Here is an 18767-nt window from a genome sequence, read left to right on the forward strand (position 1 = left end):
CAGTACACGAAATTTAAGCCAAATGCACTCAGATTGAGTCGTTGCTAAGTTTATATGTATATATGTATGAACATATATGTGCATGTATGTATTTGCAAACAATTTTGCAAAAAACCCAAACGTGAGCGTTGACAAAATATATAAATATTACAGATATACAGTTTTGCAATTCGAGCAGGCTTTTAAAGAGCAAATTCATATGTACATATACGGGTATATTTATGTATCTATGTACATATGGTATATATTTATGTATCTATGTATATAAATATATAATATAATATATATATATATGTTTCTGCAGCGTTATAGACACCAATAGCCGGCAATAAAGAAACATTTGTTCCAGCAAAACGATACTCGAAGTGTGTTTCACCCAAACCAGCTGCTAACTGCAAGGCATACACACATACTTCTCTACAAAAACACTAAAAATAACAAGAAAATATATTAAATGACAAGCATAAAATAATAAATACCGACTTACTTAAGTACTTGTGAGTCGAAAAATCGCCAAAAACAACAAGAAAACGCACAATTGTGAACATATTGTTTGGCCAGTTGCTAAAACAAATAAACAACAACAACAAAAACATGCAGCGCCGAGTGCGAACAGTCACCAGAACATGCAGAGCAATAACGACAGAAATCGAAGTAACAAAAACAACAACAACAATAATAATAATAATCATAATAAAGAAAACATGAGAATACAAACATGAAATGATGGACGTGATTAAACATGCGAAACAGGCGGTCAACTCCCCCTTCAGTTGCTACTCCTCCACCTACTACTTGGAACTGCCACAACCGCTTCACAACACACACGCTAACACACACACTCATGCATAACTAAATACGCATATATGTTCGTATATACCTATAACTTCGTATGCACTCCAAGTCGGACATTTAATGGTGGAAATATGTGAAAGTCCTTAGCCGCACAAAGTTGCGCACGCATAAAGCTTCCATATAACTCTTCATTCTAGTGCGCAGTGCAAAGATCGTCAAAGATGCGAATGATCGTCAGCCGACGCTGACGCAGCGTTGCAACAGTTACTTGGCTGCAGGTAACAGTGCCACGTCGACGCAGTTGGCAGACGTGCGGGTCCAAATGCTTAGACTTAAGGTCTAGTGGTATTTGTACGTACGCCATTTATACACGCACACATACACATACACGCTTTCATATAGGTATTTATTTATATATATATATATATCATATTAACGCGTTTGGGTGTACACACAACCATGCGCAGTCGTCCGTTAAGCCGGCCAGCTAGCCATTCAGACGAACGGTCAGCCAGCGCCTCAACTGTGCAACCAACCAACCGTTCGACCAGTCAACAGACAAGTCATAATGGCTGCTAAAGTAATGATGTGGCAACATTCGCTACAACGATCATTAAATATAAAATGAAGCATAAGAAAAACAACAACTACAAAAACAATACAAATTAATTGAAACGAATTCTTATTCATGTTGTTGGTTGTTGTTGCTGTTGCGCGCATACCTGCCACAATCGAAGAAACCAGAATGAATTCGGTGTACACCAACATTCTCTTCAACGAATTTCGTCAATACCGACAATGGCCATCGTTCAAACTCCATTTCAGCTCCACCTCCTGCTGCATTCTTTCCACACCACTACAACTATTGATTAACTCAAATAAAAGATTTGTGCATACATTGTTCTTGCCGTATAGAAATGTATATATATGGGTACAGTGTATTGAATTGATTAAACATTTTATCAAAATAGAAATATTGAAACTTTGAAATTGTTCCAAAGCCGTTACAATAGACACTTTGTCGATTAGAGTAAGAAAAAATATTACGAAAAGCTCGCAGGGATATTTCTATAGTCAGCTGAACCATATCTTCGATAAGTCTTTTCGGAACTGATTTAGCCCACATAAATTTTAAGAAAGGAAAATATAAACTCAGACCTAAAAACATCGAAGTCTGATTACGATTAGACCAATTTTATTACATTACAATATTTATGGTTTATGGGTGTAAGCATAAAGCCTTTGCTGATCCACCTTTTATAGAATCTCGAAAAATTCTACATTTTCTGCTGAGAGTATCGTATAAAATTGTAGATACAACTTTCCGAATTTCATGTATCAACTCCCCTATGCTGACAGAATTTCATTTATAATTCGAAAGAACATCATGTTCCCGACCGCTCTAGGGTAAGATTACTAACTTTACCACTATGGAATATAGTGTTCAGTAAAGAATTCGAAACAGCTTATTTTGCATAGCCATAATTAGAGAAAATTCCTTTTAATGCAGCTGCGCGTAAATGTATACTTCCAATTACGCAGATTGGTTAATTTCTAAGAAATTTTAGCTAACAAAACTTAAAAAACATTACGTTTACAATTCCAAAAGAAATCAGTTTTTGGCAAGATTAACTTATTCTGGCAAGATCTATAATGTGATCTCGATACTTTGACGCAGCGCCTAAATGTATAATTCGAATTACATAAAATGCTTAATTTTTAAGAAACCTTAGTCAAAGATTTTGAAAGTATATTATTTACAATACGAAGCTAGATCACTTTTTGACAGAGTTAATTTTTCAAGCAATATCTATTATAGATATTAAATGATGCGCCTAAGTGTATACTTCGACTTACGAAAAAATAGCTAAACCTTGGCCAAAACACTTTGAAAATATATTATTTACAAACCAAAATGAGATTAGTTTCTTACTAGATTGACTTAACAAACCTACCTATAATAAGGTCTTAAAGTGACGAGAATCAGCACAGTAAGCAGTATCCTTCTATTAATAGAATTTATGAATATTATAATGAAGTGTAAGATTGCCGTTATATTTTAGGCTAACAGAAGTGCAATGAATGTGTTATGAATGCGAATTATACCAATATATTATATGCTTTATTGAAGGAATCTTTTTTGACTTTCGTTAAGTTTTTTTGTCTTGAAAAATTTTATCCCATAAGAATCGAAGAGTAAAGTTTTTATCCTTATATTCGCATTTCTTAGAGATCAACCGCCCAAGATATTTTCCTCAGCCGTTCGGTTAAGTAAGTTGCAACAAGAAACTCTTTGGCGTTCCCTAAAAATTTTTTGAAACACATTGTCTAAAGGAAAAACAAAATTAAAATAGTATGCGCCTCTCTACTAGAAAATACTCAATTTCGAAAACTTCAACTTCATTCATACACAACTCCAACCCACAGTGCTCAGCCCTTTGACGCCAGTCATGTCGTCAATACGTCTTGCAGCGGCGCATGCGCACAATATAACTCAGCGTTGAGCTGCGAACGTAAACGATTGTTGTTGGGACTAACAGCGGCAAACCGAACTGCAACCATTGTTGTTGAGCTCTCAGAAATCAGCAGAGCCACAGCGACGACACTGGCGGCGCCACAAAATCATGAGCCACCAAAAGAACACCAGCAACAACAACATTACATACATACTTATATGTATATTGAGCAAACACAAATACAACATTGAGCACAAAGCGTGCGCGCGCATACACAGAACCAGAGACGAACGCGAAGTAAGTCACGACAGGTGCTTAAGTGATCCACCAGCGCAGCTGAACATTTCAAAAGTGCGCATGTATTGGTGGGTGCTGGTGGTGGTGCTGTAGTCGAGTGGCGCAGACGATGAGTCTTCCTCTAAGGCTGCGTCACGTCTGCGCCGCTGCAATGACGCGCGCAAAGAACAAACCCAATAAAAAATAAAAAAACAGATAAAAATATACGAAAACACTAAAGACACAAACAACAACAAACACGCAGAAAAAATATAAGACGAGCATGAAGATTATGTCTGCGCGTTGCTCATTCATTTTTTAAGCAACGCGCATTTCGTGTCTGTGTGCGCGCGCCCCGAAAGCACGGCGCGCACACACCCACAATGGAATATATATAGATACATGTGTATTTGTAGGTGAAGTAGAAGGTAGAAGGAGTAAGTGAATCAGCCTGTTTGCAGCCATCACTTTTCGGCATCTTGCACATTAAGCCAAGTGGCTTCTTTATGCTGCGCCACGACGGCTGGCAGTTTTTAACCAATAAAAATTATCCTAATTCATGCTTTCGCTTTGGGCCCCCTTCATCATATAGATGTAGATATAAATGTGTATGTGTTTGTGGCATTCTTTGCACCTCCTCACCCGAGACGCATTGTTCTCATGCGCGCAAGTTTATACCACAGCACACATTGCAGCGCGCGTCTGTAGACACGTATATGTATGTGTGTGTGTGCGCGCGCTCAATCGCTTTAAGGTCACTTAAGGACCTAAAACTCAAGCTAAGCAGCTACTATATAACTTGGCGACCGGCCACCCAGTCCGTCGTTGCGTCACGTTGTGCTCATTTAGCTGACTTTCTTCTTCTTCAAAGTGTTTCTTTTTTTTATAGCTGTGTGTGTGTGTGCTTTGACTGTCTCATTGTTTGCCATTGTTTGACTGCTGTCTTACAGTGCCGCTCGATCTTCGAGACAGTTTGGTGCTGTTCTTAGTCTTCAGCATTGCTTAGTTCATTAAACGACTCGAATCAGATCTCTCGTCACAAAACGTTCGCCGCTCATGATAACAGTATACATACATTTATTTAGTCTTTGAATTGACTTAACTGTTTTAAGAATTGTTTGATTTGTGTTTTTGTACGCTTTGTTGCTCTCGAAGTGCTACAGTTTGTGCTAAAGCTTATCATGTTTGATGAAAAGTCGGTTTTAATGGCGACGAAAGATAGTGTTGAGTGAATTTGTTTGACGCAATAATCATCTTAAAAAACATACACATAACCGTCGGAAAACTTGCTAAAAAGTGGACTTTGGATTTTGAAAATTAAATTTATGCGGTAAGGTAAGAAATTAATTTTCACATAATTTTTATGGATACCTTTTCGAACGAAATTGTTTATACGTGCTTGCATATCTTTAAGTTTTAGCATATCTTTAAGTTTTGACTAACAAAACTAAATTAAAACGGAATTGGAGAACTCTGTACTAGGCTTCCAAAGAAATCTAATGACATTAAAAATCGAATCCAAATTCGAAAAATTAATTTCTGGAATTCAACATTTTAAAGTTGGGATGCTTAAATATTGTTTAATTATTACTTGTTCTCAGTTTTAATAAACTTTTTATCGACCTGTAGTGTTCATGTCTCGCATAACCTATTATAGTGGTTTGAGTCTAAGCTAAGTCTTAAATCATTCTAAAATATTGTCTAACAAACACCAGATTTGGGCTATATTAATGAGTTGACCCAAAGTACTTCATATATAGAAAGCATTTTTTTATCAATTAAAAGAAAACTTCCAAATTTATAGCACCCGCCATTTATGAAATAAAGCCAAGACACATACCACATTAAGAGCACACAGAAGTTGAGTTAGAGTTGCTTTTCTACTTCTTTAAACGTTTCTAGCATACTCTTGAATGGCTGAAATGACAGTTAATAGATATCAACTGCTTAATATTTGACTACTTTAAACTTTTTGCTAATGTTATAAGAAGTTAGTTAAATTCATCGAAATAGAAACGTATTTAGAGCCTCGCTTATTAGGTTGCAACATTTTTTCAATACATATAAATTAGTTCATGTCTCCTCGGAACACTTGGAAACTGAGCTTGAGTGTTTTCATATTTTTCTATTAAAATCCGTCTAACAAAACGCCTTGCTTTCAGTCCCGAATTCTGATAAGGTTAGAGCTAAAATAGTAAATTTATAAAACATTACCGAACATTTTTATATCTACTTGTATTATCTATAAATAATACTGTCAAGGCCTGTTTCCACAAATAATAATAGTCTTCTGTGAAGTTCCTTTTTTGATAGCTTGTTTACAAAGCTCCTGACTTCTTCACCGCTGAAAACATATTTAGTGGTACAAGAAACTTACACAACTTGAACAAATATAAATTTTTCACAAACTTATGAAATTCTTATAAAATATATTACACAGTAGCTTAAATCCTAACCTCAAAAATAAGCAACAAAATTTAATCACTATGCAAACTTTTCCTAAACATATAACGAATTGAACTACATATATAAACTAATGAAATGATACCATTCAATTGAGTGATTCATTTGAGGTTTAGCAGCTAACAAAGAGCTCAGTGCATTATTCTATTGTCTTTGTAACAAATCACAAAACTCACCACACTTGATGCGGATCAGAGAGTATTGATTATCATTTAATGAAAATCAATGTACTCTAACCTAGTTGTCTTGACAAATCATATATTGATTAACCAATATAGCTATGAGAGCGATCTTCGGTACATTTGCTCACACAATCACTCATTCATTCACTCATACATAGTAGCGATCGCTTATCGCTCCTCTATTAACTGATATCAGCTAGAAAAGGTAGCCAGTGAATGGAGAGTGACATTTTTTTGAGCTGCGCCAAGCAAGACTTAAATTAGAGTCTACACGCAAAAGCTAATGATCACGTTGTGTTGCTGATGAAGTGATCGCAATTAGGTTTCATATTTCTCGAATTTTATTTCATAAGTATGTGATAGGATGAGTCAGTGTCTCTTCTATTTAATTATTAGGAAATATTTTTGCAAACTTTTGACTCACACTGCTACTGGTGATCTTCGCACTGATGAAGAGATGATTTGCATCTGACACTCAAGTTCGAATACACGCTTTTAAAGTAACTACACATATATAATCAATACTCGTATCTTGTTCAAGCGTGACTTGTAGGTCTCACAGTCCACTAAAGTGCCGGTAAATATCGCAAAGCCGCGCTCGCACATTAACAAGCGCTTATGTATGCCAAGTGAGCTAGTGTCTGCATCAAACTCAAATTGGCTGAGCACTTTTGCAAACGCGCTCACTCAGTTGCCACACAAACGACTCAGTCCTATAACTCTCGATAGCGTAAAATTTTTGCCGAAAAAAACTGTGATCGTGAAAACCATAGTGTTGGTGTTGTTGGCGGCGTTGCTATTGGTATTGGTGGTCGAATTGCTGTTGGCAGTGCTCCGTTTGTTAGTCGTTGGCTAAAGGGGCTCTGATTATTATTTTATATATTATGTTTTTTTTTCTTTTTGTGATTTTTTCGTTTGTTTTCGTAGTTTTGTATGCTCGTATGCACGATCGCCTGCTGGATCGGCAGATCGGTTGGTTTTGTGGCACAGGTAGACAGTAAGGCGTTAGTCGTTCTACAGCGCTGATCGAGTTTAAATCTATTTTACGGTATAAAGCGAATATCGATCGAAAGCAAAGGTCGGTAACGCGCCGCTTTTATTTCAAAATAATTTGAAATTGGTTTTCAAATAATCAAAAGGAACGTGTATATAAGCTTTTAATTAAATATCTGTTTTAGTGGCAGGGGTCTTTGCGTGTCGGAGCATCGCGACAGTTACTAAAATTATTTGTTTAACGGTAATAATTGTATTAACTATATGATAAATTAATTAAAATGTTAGAAGTTTATCAAAAGGCTGTTGGTATGCGGTTGATATGTGTTCGAGCTTATTTTGTGGTGAATTTTGAAATTGTTTCTAAAACATTTGTTGGTTAATAACAAACCAGTGAGATTTTGATTATTGTGATATAGCAATAACTGTTTTTGTTTTAAAATTAAATTAATATATATTTTCAGTATTTGATTACAATTTGTGAACTTGTGAAATAGTTACGATATTTTGCGTAAAAACAAACGGTGACAGAAAAATAGAAATTAATTTATAATGAAAAAATATATTGTTCTTCAACTGGAAACTAAGTGTGCTGTATTGAAGATGTGCAAAAACGCTGTACAAATAAGAATCGCCAAGATTTTGATATGGAAAAGGGTGGCACTTAAATATTAAAACTTTTGAAGATTCAAGATTTAATGTGTAATGTATGTGCGTCACATATAAATTTGTATACGTGAGTCTAAACTCTGAGGAACTATACTTTTTAATGATTTGCTGGAAGTGAAAATTTGTACCAAACTCACTTTAAATTCACGTTAATGAATAATCGCCATTTGAAATGCTTTTATACAAAATTACTACCAAATACCGCAAGACCCCCAAATCAAAGTAATTATTTTGTACGCAATGAAATTTTCGGTTTGTGGAAAGTTTATAGAAACGTTTCTAACTAGTTAATAAATTATAATTTTATAACAAATTTAATTCATGATATTACTTAAATATTTCCAAGGTATTTAAAAAATCAAACTTTAGTGTTATGCTACCGTTTACAAATAAATTTTTAAAAGAGTTATTGACTTTAATGAATATTCGGTAATTAATTACAGTTTAATTAAAATTCGTTTTGTGTATATGGTTGTCATTATCTACTTACGCTGTTAAAAGTATTCCTCCTCAAATTATTACTTGGTAAATGAAATACAATAGATAGTAATGATTACTAAATAATTAAAGTACACGAATAATGATTACTTACTACTTAATAGTAACGATTATTTCTCAAATAAATAGTAATGATTACTAAGTAATTAAATTACACGAATTATGATTACTTACTACTTAATAGTAACGATTATTTCTCAAATAAATAGTAATGATTACTAAATAATTATATTACATGGGTAATGATTACTTCCTACTTTACATGATTTTTAAGTAATTTTCGTGATTAAATTCAATTATGGTGCATTAATATTCAAATAGAATGCTGCGTTTAGTCACAAATAATTGTAAGCAATAATTGGAAGACGATTATATATATATATAATATAATTCAATACCTTTCAATTATTTAGTCAAAATCTTTTAAAATTCAATTAAACTACCAATATCAACACATTTATTGCGAACATAGCGTTACTCGCATTGTGATTAATGATTACTTTGTAATCAATTATTTTTAACATTTATAATAACTTATGGGAAATATAATTAAATTGTGATCTAACTAGTATGCATTATTTTATAATAATGACGCTCTGAATGTAATGATTACTCTTCTCACCTTATGCTAGCAACAATTACTAAAAAAAAATTCCAAAAACAATTTATGATCAGTACAGTTAGAAAATATTTAACGAAATGCTGAGCGAAATTTTAGTGAAACAATTAAAAGATTCCACAGCCAATTTGATAAAACAAATAAACAAATGCTGGTGGAATAAATCTTAGCACATAGTCTATGCTATGTATGTGTGTATACATCTAAATACAAGCCAATAATTCCAGTACACGCACTCATAAAATTTAGAAAATGCAAATTTTAATAGCCAAAGTAAACGCAACAATTCGAGGCCAAGGATAAAGTTTACTACAGATTTTTTTACAAAAAAATTCAACGAAATAATTAGACAACTAATAGAAAAATTTTATTTACTTTCTTTTTTTCTTTTGGTCTTTTTTCCTGCAATAAAATCAAACCAAAGCATGGAGAAAAAAAATTATGCAAAAAATTCCAAAAATGCACAAAGTACATCTGAAAATAACGAAACAAGTTACAAAATTACAACAATAACAACAGCAGTGACAACAAACAAAAATTGATTTCATTGGAATGTCAACTGACAAGTTGTAAAGAAAACCCCAAGTGGAGGACGTTGCAGCGGCAAACATGTTGCTGCTTACAGCTGTTTGTCTGCTGCTCTCATTGTTGTTGCTGTTATTGCTTTTACTTTGTCTTTTTTTTTTTTGTTTTTACGGTTTCCACTATTATTAACTGTTGCTGAACGAAAAAAAAGTCAAAGTCGAAGGCGAAGCAGAGGAAGAGGAAGAATAAGCGCGCAAGTAGGCGTGTGAAGAGGAAGAGTGAGCGACCGGTGGCCGTTGGCCGGCGGCAGCAGAAAATTCAGCGTGAATTTTAATTAAAATAAAATCAAAAGTGTGTGAATAAGACACACAGCGAGTACATATAACAAGCATTGATTGTACACAAACACACACACATATGCGCACAAGCACGACTAATGCCAGTCAATACCAGGGACGATATTCAAATTGTCACATCAAAGTTATTTGGATTACTGTGTCAGCAGAAAAAGTGAAATAACACATACATACAAACATATATAGTTTTGCACAGATTACAAGCATTGAACAATCTTAGTCTAGCGGTTTTGTTTTGCAAAAATATTTTCAACGGTATGGCAGCTATTTTTAGGCAGTACAATAACTCGAAATATTATTTACATATGATTACCGAAGTAATGTAAAATAGAATGTAAATAGTATATTGCAAAATTATTAAAGAAGTTTTGAAGTTTACATACCTTAGCTAATTTGTTGGCATTCTATGCAAAAAAAATTATATGTCAAAAAAATTAAAAAAAATTATTTATTAAAGAAAGAATCAAGAACAAAGTTGTGAAAAATTTCTTTTACATAAGTTTTGAAAACTTAACTTAAATATTTTGCTCCGATCAAGTAGGTGGTCCTCATTGTCCCAAATATCCTAAATAATATTGTAATATACATAAGTTACTTGTTACAAAAGCTTCTTAAAAATGAAAATAGGAAAATCCCATTTGAAATTGCTAAAAGTATCTTAGCATGCCAGTGTATGCATTTTGAACAAAAAATTTACATTTGCGAACTAACTTTATAATCTAATTTTTTAAAAAATGTTTAATAAAAACTAATTTTTTTAAATTTTCATTTTCAAAAATTCAAAATTTTTTTTTATATTCTAAATTAAATTATTTTTATCAAAACATAATTTTTTTATTACGATATTCAAAACCTAATATTTTCTAAAAAAAAAAATTAGCAAACTCATCGCTTTAGGATTCAATTAATTTAAAACCCAATATTTGAAAATGGGGTTCCTAATAAAAAACTTGCACAAATAGTTCTTGATACTTTTTATTTTAAATTAAGGAAAGCTTCAATAATATAATTAAATTAAAAAAAAAATTGGTATTCAAAAATTTGTTCAAAATGGCTACTTCTCAGCGTAACACATTTTCATAATTTTTGCGGTTTATTAAGCAAGCTGTTTCAATTATTAACTTTTTTAATAAAAAATTGTCGAAATCTTAATATAAGTTCCAGTTTTTTAAAACCCAACATCATAAAAGATTTGAGCTAAGTAACAACTTTATTTCAAAAATATACAAAGGTTTCAAAAAAATTTCTAAATAAAAAAATTGGTTGTACAAATTTCAAATTGCTTAATTAAGATATGCAAAGTATTAATATCAATGAAAAAATTTAACGAAACCTTCCAGATTTTTAAACGTCTCAAACCAAAAATTTTAGCAAACGTTACTTGTTTTCAAAAATGTATAGATTTTTGAAAAAATTTCGTTTTTCAAATTTAAAACGTAATGATTGAGATATATTCGATAATATTCGAAAAATTTTAGCACAGCTTGCAGTTTGAGTTCAAGTTCTTTAAAATCCAATATTTGAAAATCGATTTCTTAATCAAAAACTTTAGCATGAGTTAAAATTTAATTTTTTTAAATGTTTGTTTTCAAAAAATTTTGGTTTTAAATTGGCTACTCTCTGCACTTAATATTTTTAAAACTCCAGCGGTTCATTAATGTGGTTTCAAGTATTACAAAATTGCAAAAAAACTTGTTTCTGTATTTTTTTTCAAATATCAAAATTTTCTAAAAATATTTTTTTATTAAATTCATGACTTTAACATCAGTCTATTTTCTTCCAAAGTTTATTTTTTTTCCTAATTTCTTGTAGTATTTTTAATTGTTATTTTTGCATTTTTAAAATGAAAAATATTTTTGTACAAATTTTTTTACAGAATATTTGCGAATAATAATATTTTTTTAAAGCTTAAATATATACAAAATTCGATTTTTTTTTATTCAGCGTTTTAACTAAAATACACTTTAATAATATTTTTGTTTAGTTTTTAAAAATTTTGTTTTCAAAAAAATCTTTTTTGAAACGGCTAATGAGGGACTGAATATTTTCAAAATTTTAACAATTTCTCAAAAGGAGAATTTTTAGTTTCAATCCTTTTCTCCATTTATTATCATTTTCTTAAAATATTGTCCTTAAATTTCTTTTGAACTTTATAATTTGCACTTTTATAATATTTTTTTTTAACAATTTTCTTTTCGAGAAGTATTAATTATTTTAAAACAAAACTATTTTATAAAATAATACCTACATCCATACCAAACAATATCAACATTCTTTTTGATTTGTTTATTGCTTAATATGTATAAGAATTATACAATATAAGTTTGGAGTGATATATATAATTTTTAACTTATGCAAATTGTGCAAGTTTAAAGCCAAAATAAATTATTAAACTGTATTTTATTTTTAATTTTGTTTTCAAAATTTATTTTTTTTATTTTTTTCAAAAATAAACCAACAAAAAATTTCAAAACTATACATTACTCACTTGCGCGCTACTTGCTGTGTCCAAAACCATAAATTGCATACAACTTAATGTTAAATGTGGAGAAAATCACACAACGGCATAAAAAGTGATAGCAAGTAACAATCAATAAATCGTATGCAACACAGCAAAACAGCTAGCAAAAGCAACAACAAATATGCAAACTGAAAAAAGCCAAATCATTGTAGCAGTCAGTAAACGAAAAATTGTCAGTCAAAATGACACAGATTGCTAGATATGCATGTGTGTATATATATTTGTATGGGTTTATATGTACATGTTTGGCTGTGTATAAGATGAGGGCACCAGCAAACATATAGATAGTTGAGCAGACAGACGGACAAACATTGCTTTATAACTGTGATTTTATGCATAGCGAGTGTGGCTAGTATGCTAGCTAGCGCTCGACAGCCGGCTAGTCGGCCGATCAAGCAACACTCAACCAAAGATTTCGGCAGTCGGATAGACAGCCAGCTAGTAAGTACGCCAGGCGAGCAGCCACCTGTGTGGATATCGAGTTTTATTTTAATATTAATACGCTGTCAATGTATTAACAACGGCTCAAATAACAGCGACAGCAGCAACAAGCGACAATACACGTCAATAAAAAAATTATCTTGTATATTTGTACATATTTTTTCTTTTTCAATTTTAATCAACTTATAACTGGATTTATGTTTTTTTCACGCATTTTATTTCGTTTAGCTTATTTATTCGTATTACTTATTTTTAGTATTTTTAATTTTGATTTTTATTTTTGTTTTTTTTTTGCCACAATCGTTTTTTTTTTGTGTACAAAAAGAATTAATTTATTTATGCTTTAACTCGCGTGCTTCGCTGTAAATTGTATAAACAATGGCCAAACTTAAGCGAATAATAACGTACACATAACGCAGCAACAACAACAATAATATTTATACATAGTACTCATACATTTCATGTAATTTCAATTTAATGTAAACAAGCGTTCAAGTAACGAAGTACAAAGCAACTTGAATTAACGAAAATAAAAATTAAAGTAAAACGAAAAGTATGACAAAGAGATATAAAAAAAAAAATTATAGAATACTATGGCAAAATATTTTCACAAAAAAAAACGTATAACAATAAAATTGTATCAGAAAAAAATGTGTAACAAAACAAAATATAGCAAAAATATTATGGCACTAAGTAATAGCAGAAAATTATAGTAAAAAACTATAGCAGAAAAGTATAAAAAAAACTATGGCAAAAATAATTATGGCAAAAAAATTATGGCAAAAAAATTATGGCAAAATTTTCACAAAAAAAAACGTATAGCAAAAAATTGTAGCAAAAAGTTATGAGAAAATATTATTGCACAAAATTAAGGCAAAATATTGTAGCAAACCAAATTATCGCAAGAAATTATGGAAAAAATATAGCAGAATGTTTTGGTAAAAAATTATATCAGGAAATTTGGCAAAAAAAATTACTGCAAAATATAATGACAAAAAAAAAACGAAAGCACTTTGTATAACATTTTCATTTCGTTTTCATTGCATATATTTCTTTTATCTTTTTTGCGCCTGTTTCACTTGCTTCACGCTTTACGACGCGGCACACGCCGATTTCACGGTGCGTATACGCAAAGTCTCGCATTACATGTTGGGTGTTGGAAGCATTAGCAGCGGCGGCGACAGCGCTAAAATATTGCGATACACAATTTACACATTTATTAATATTTTGGTTTTTTTTATTTTGTTTTATTTTTATCTTTGTAAAGTGCGCGCACAGTACAGAAAATACCAAAACAACAATAACAAACGTATAAAATTATAATAAAAGGCTTTGCAGCGTGTTTCATACAATATAATGACTAACTGCAAGACATCACATTTTCAACCCTGAACGCGTGGCAGTGCGTAGCACACTTGGGTTGGGCATTTATATAAATATTTTTACTTAAAAGTGGCGCTGGCTAGTAGTATTAGCATTGGAAAGTGCTCAAATATGTATGTACACAAATTTTAAAAAGGAGAAGCAATTATAAGTAAAGCGGAATAATCATTTCAATATAATTGGAAACAATTTTACTGAAATTAAAACTATGCAAACTTTTTTATAACTTTTAAAGTTACTTACTAATTTATTACTTTATTGTTTATTTAGTTTGTTTATGAATTATTAGAAAAATAACACTCAATCTATATTCATATTTAAAATAGAGCCTGTGACATTTTTTCTAAAGCAAATCTACTGGATTTTCAATTAATTTTTACTGCCTGACTATACTTTTTAAAGATTTTTTTTACAACTTTTTGAGCAAAACAGCAGAGAAGGCATTACATTTGGATTACTTATACTAATCACTAGTATAGTAGGGCGAAAATATTACTTTAGATTCGAAGTAAAAGTGAGAATATCCATTTTAATAAAGTTTCTGTATGGAATTTTATACCTTTTCCGACTTTTAGATGAAATCAAACTCAGTAAATAAGATAGTGTTGTAAAGGCTAAGCCCCGCGCTACATGACAAATTAAATACTAATAGTTTTGATACCTCTATGTAGGCAAATTTGTACTGTAATGAATAATAAAGTCATGAGAGAATCTGTTATAATTATCTCAGAGCGGTTTAATATATTTTATATTTGATAGAAGAAAATGCGATCATAATATTAGGAATATTGAAATATTATAATATACGAAATACAAATTCCAGAGAAATTGAAGCAGGCTTCTAGGCGCGTTCTATTTTTAAAAGATGTCAAAGAACTTTTAAACCATACAAATCGGCAAACTGATTTGATTGCAGTTTTTATAGATTAATATTTGAGGTTCCAATTGAAGAAACAGAATTGCAAAAACAACAAGTTGCACTGTCGACAGTCCATAATATGGACCGATAGAGGGCGTTAATATTGTTATATAATTTAATATTAAACCAACATCCTTTTCACTAATTTCTGAATTTGCCGAACCAATTTTAACCAAATTTTATGGGCACTTACTCTTATCTTCATACTTATATATAATAGTATATATAATATATATATAATAGTTTGGTTGCATCCGACAAACGGCGAAACTATATTTGCTTTCGAAAAGCCTATGTTACATGTGCTTCTAAGGCGTTTTGGCATATTTTTAGGATATTTGGTTTAATCGGATATGGTTTAATGTTTTCTTGTAAACTCAAATTTTTAAGCTGCTAAGGTAATTTTGGACACAAAAAAAAATTTGAAAAATTTTGGACACAAAAAGGGTTTTTTCAAAATTTTTATTTTATTTTTCTTTCTATGTCAGTACTTATTTTTATAAAAATCATTTTTTTTTTCTGAACAAAAAATGTTGCAATTTCTTTAATAGTATTTTATGGTTGATAAATCACGTTTGTTGGATGTGTGCGTAAACCCTTTACAAAAAAAAACACTCATTACACAAAAAAAACTCGATCATATAAGTTATAAAAAAAAAACCTAAAAAATTACAAAAAAAAAATGAATAGATGATTTCTTTATATTAACTAAATATAGAGAAATCGATAAAAAATTTCAAAAATACTTGAAAATAATAATAAATAAATATGTTAAAATTAGCAGGAATTGCTCAAACTCAAACATATCGAATTAATTTACCGCAAACAAGCGCAATCCCCAAAAAATACATTCCAGTTATTAAAATACATATATGTATATATGTATGTAACATATATAATTATGAACACATGTTTGCGCTTGAATGTCATCGGAAACTTTGAGAACTAAATACATTTTTGCAATTTTATTAATTACAAATTTCTTTCCAAAATTCCAGATTGCAACATTAACAAAGAAAATATTGCAAAAAACCAACAGAAACAACAACAATCAAGTGATTGCAAGCATAAAACAAAGCAGAGGAGTGTGTACAATTAAATTATGTGAAAAAATTTGCAATGACATACATACAAACACACACACACACCTACATGATTATGTACAAGCAATGTAAGATGAACGCCAGTGACTAAAACGTGTTGTCAAATTGCATGCAACTTGTTGTAAGCGACACCGCAGCGGCTTGAATTACATGAACAAAGCAACGTTGCCAAACAACAACAACAACAATAATAGTAACAGCAACAATCGAGTAGCAGCAAACAGCCACAAAGGTGCCGAAAATTCTAGAACAAATGACAATAGCAACAACAAGAACAACAACAGCAACTAAGCAGTAACTGTAAAAGCGAATAGTAGAACTAAATTCAGTGTCATCGTCAGCAATTGTCGCGTTTGCGTCACAAGCCAACGGATAGCTAGCAAGCAAAAACAACAACAATCAAATAAAAGCAACATTGACCAATAGCCAGCCAATGGGCCAAAGCCGCCATTTGAGCTGCAATCAACACCAGCATACAGCAAACACATATTTTCTGCAAATAACAACAAAAGCAACAACAGCAATTGCATAGTAGAGTTGCCACAAAGCGCACAATAAATAGTGCATAGAACTCTTTGCATTCTGCTCCCGCTCCAACCAACTGTCGCCGTCTCACTCGCTCACACACGCACTCTCTCTGTCTCTCTCCTCCGTTCTACAAATTGATTGAACAGTCTAAATGTTGTTGCCGTCACCAGCGTTAACAGCACATTTGCCAAGAGTTGAGCGTTTAGTGCCAGAAACGTCAGCGACGCCGGCGGCACTGTCAGACAGCAGCGCAGCCAACAGCAGATTGTGCAAAACCATTGCGGCGACAGCCGAAGAAGTTGCAGTTGAAAAAGTGCTGTTTTTGCGTCAAGTCCGGATTGATCAATTCCAATACGCATACCAACAACAGCAACAATTAAAGCGGCGGCAACATCGGCAGCAATCGACACATAAATCTCATTATCGCTATTTCATTAGTTCCCGCAATTCCGACGCATTGTGTGCAATTAATCGAGGCAACGCAACCTAAGCGACAACTTTGGGTAGCAAAGAAAGTTAAAAGGTAATGTTATGTTGAAGCTAATCTTTTGGAATATGTATACTATATAATAAATTTGTGTGATCGATGTTTTGTTGTGGAACCTCATTTGGTTTCCCTCTTACCGTATCTCTGTGGGCGTTACTCTTTTAAGATTTTACTCCATTAAAAGGGTCTCCATTGAGATCTCATCAAATTGAAAACGATTTGGTACTCCGCTGTCCTCCTGCGCTCTAGCGTTGGTTCTACGGACCACCCGTGCGCTTGCCAAGCGCTGGTCAACTTGGGCGATGAGTTAACATACATATCTTTTTGGATACAAGTTACCAAAGCTGTATGTAGCAAACCGAGGTTGAATGATATAGGCACTTTTTTCGCAACTGTCTAGCTTTTGCCAGAATGAGATTGAAACATCTCGGCAAACCTAGTGAAGTGCTTGGTGTTATTATGAGTCGCTTAGCCGAATTTGTGGTAAGCTTAACTTGCTTCGCCGTTCTATGTATAAGCGTCTAGTGCTCCATATCTAGGAGTTTTGGAAATCACAACGGACCAGCATTCAAAAGAGTCCAAGTGAGATTCTTCATTACCTTGATGAGAGCATCAGTCCCACGACCTAAACTAACCTAACGAACTTCATTTGGAAATTGTAATGCAAATAACTAGAGATGATCTCGAGATTTTTAGATGAGTTCCGAAGTAAAGGTGGAGATGGTGATCCATTAGTGTAAGGCCATATTTTTTCCACATCTCGACAATGGAAAAACCGTATCTTTATAATTCTTTGGGATTGCGAGATCTAAAGATCTCTTGTCGTGCTTTACATCGCGGGTATCACCATCGTAACTTAACGTAATCAAGTCTTTAATAAATATTCTTAAACTGGGTTAGGTTCTTAATATTTTGGCTTGTGGTCTTCGAAACTTTCAAAATGGTATTGAGAGATCGAATGAAAAGTGGAACGTTAGAAGGATAGATCTTGAAACACACGCTACTTAATTAATCATATACCCACTTCAGGGTTTTCCACGAAGTTTATGTGTAGCCAGGTCCATCCGTCCGTCTTTCCGTATATACGCGAATCAGTTCCTCCGCTTTTTAACACGCTCTTTTCTTCACAAGAAGCTGTTCATTTGCCGGAACCGTCATTATTAGAAAACTATAGCTTTTAGCTGTCATACAAACTGACCGATCAAAACCAAGCTTTTGTATGGAAAACTTTTTTATTTGACGAGGTATCTGCACAAAATTTGATATGGACCACTTGACCAAGACAAAGCTAACAGATCTGAACAAATCTTTTGGATCGGACTACTATAGCATATAGCTGACATACAAACTGACCGACAAACTCGAACTCGAAGCGACTTTTCATAAAAAAATCTTTTTTCCTTATTAAGTAACCTTAACTCGACTTGAAGATTCTTTATACCAAACAACGTGCTTAGAAGATAAAACTATGAAGGGTGTTATAGCTTCGATGAAACCGACGTTAACGCTTTTTGATGAAATAAAATTTATTGTGCTCAAACAAAAGTTTTTTT

General features: G+C 32.3%; 1 protein-coding gene across 2 annotated transcripts in view; it reads left to right on the top strand.

Annotated features, from left to right (window-relative positions):
* Window positions 1-18767, top strand: part of dpp (decapentaplegic morphogen) — a 119320-nt gene that overhangs the window by 81273 nt on the left and 19280 nt on the right. The window contains exons 1-2 of one of the 2 annotated variants that reach the window (XM_070107397.1): window positions 7197-7409; window positions 16095-17250. The gene's annotated coding sequence lies outside the window, so the exon portion shown is untranslated. Of the gene's footprint in view, window positions 1-7196; window positions 7410-16094; window positions 17251-18767 lie in introns of those variants that run through there. The other variant, XM_036368396.2, reaches the window with a different exon arrangement.

The sequence above is a fragment of the Bactrocera oleae genome, chromosome 3 (genome assembly GCF_042242935.1).
Source record: "Bactrocera oleae isolate idBacOlea1 chromosome 3, idBacOlea1, whole genome shotgun sequence".
NCBI lineage: Eukaryota > Metazoa > Arthropoda > Insecta > Diptera > Tephritidae > Bactrocera > Bactrocera oleae.